The following is a 1,368-nucleotide window of genomic DNA, read 5'->3' on the forward strand; positions in this document are numbered from 1 at the left end:
GATTCTGCATCCTTGATTTGATAGTTCATAATGATTTATTGGAGATAGGGTTTCCATCCTATTGATTTGAAGATCAAGCTCTAATTTTTGTTTTCGTAATTGATGTATCTCATAATTGGATGCATAGATTTCATCTCTTTAATTTTGGATCGACAGTTTCAATCGATAGGCATCAGGATTTGAGAGTCTTTGTTTTGAATTAACTATTCAGCATCTTTTGTATTGTGTTTGTGTGGGAATCATATTTTGTTTGGAATTGACAGAAGGAACTATGAATTGATCAGATAGCAGATAGAGTAACTTGCTTCAAAGTGGATTGTTTGCTCTTATTTTTGGGGCATGTCTAGCATTCACATTTTTCTTTGGTTTAGCCAATTACTTTGCATAGTCTTTCGAACTCCGTGATTGTTGCCAATGATGTACTAATTTTGCATTTTCTTGTGAATGGTTTATGAAGATGTTCTAATTGCATTACAAAGCAAGAAAAATGATATTCTTTCCTTGAAGTATCTAGTTGTTTATCTCATGTTGCTTATTAACCTCATATGTTTTGGCTATGTAGACAGCCACTTCTGGTTTGAAGATGTCATATTCACTCATATCACCTGAAATGGTTCCTATATTAAATCAGAGCCCAATGAGCTTGGTGTAGGAATTTATGCAATTCAATGTTTTTTGTCTGAGTCTAATCTTAACCATACGTATTACGTTGGGTATACCAATGAGATATTCTATATGTTCAAGCAAACTCATTTATTGTGGGGCAACCTTGCAAACAACTTTTTGCCAATCCTAATATATCTTTGTGTGTTGAAGTGGAAAATTTCTCAAGACTAGCTAGGTTTTTAAAGCATGGGCACTATTTTTGTTGCTTATTTATTTATTTATTTGGTAGAGTTCATAAAGTACTGGTATCAATCTTTCATGCTCTTTTATGCTTGTCAAAGTAGTCTATATATCTAGTTCAAAGCTTTACCAATTTCTTTATGGATGCGCCTAACCACTAAATTTCAAGTGTGAATAGATTCACTCTATTAAGTTTGTGTAGTATGCATTTTCCCTAGTTGGTTTAAGTGATAATGAGAGGACTGATTACTAATGTTGATTATGATTACTGATGTTGATTATCAAGTAAAGTTTGTTTATTTATTTTGTTACTAATGATTTTTGCTTTGTTGGTGCACATATACCGTTATGGAAACAAAAACTTTTCATTGTTTGCTTTGATGTTTGTAGTTAACAGTAAGTGAAGACTACTATTAGGTACATATGGAATGATACTTTGCATTTTTCTCGTTTGGTATGATATATAATATTTTAAATTATTTTTTTTATTTTGTATATTCATTGTTTTATTTCACTTATACA

The sequence above is a fragment of the Zingiber officinale genome, chromosome 8A (assembly GCF_018446385.1).
Source record: "Zingiber officinale cultivar Zhangliang chromosome 8A, Zo_v1.1, whole genome shotgun sequence".
In the NCBI taxonomy this organism is placed as follows: Eukaryota; Viridiplantae; Streptophyta; class Magnoliopsida; order Zingiberales; family Zingiberaceae; genus Zingiber; species Zingiber officinale.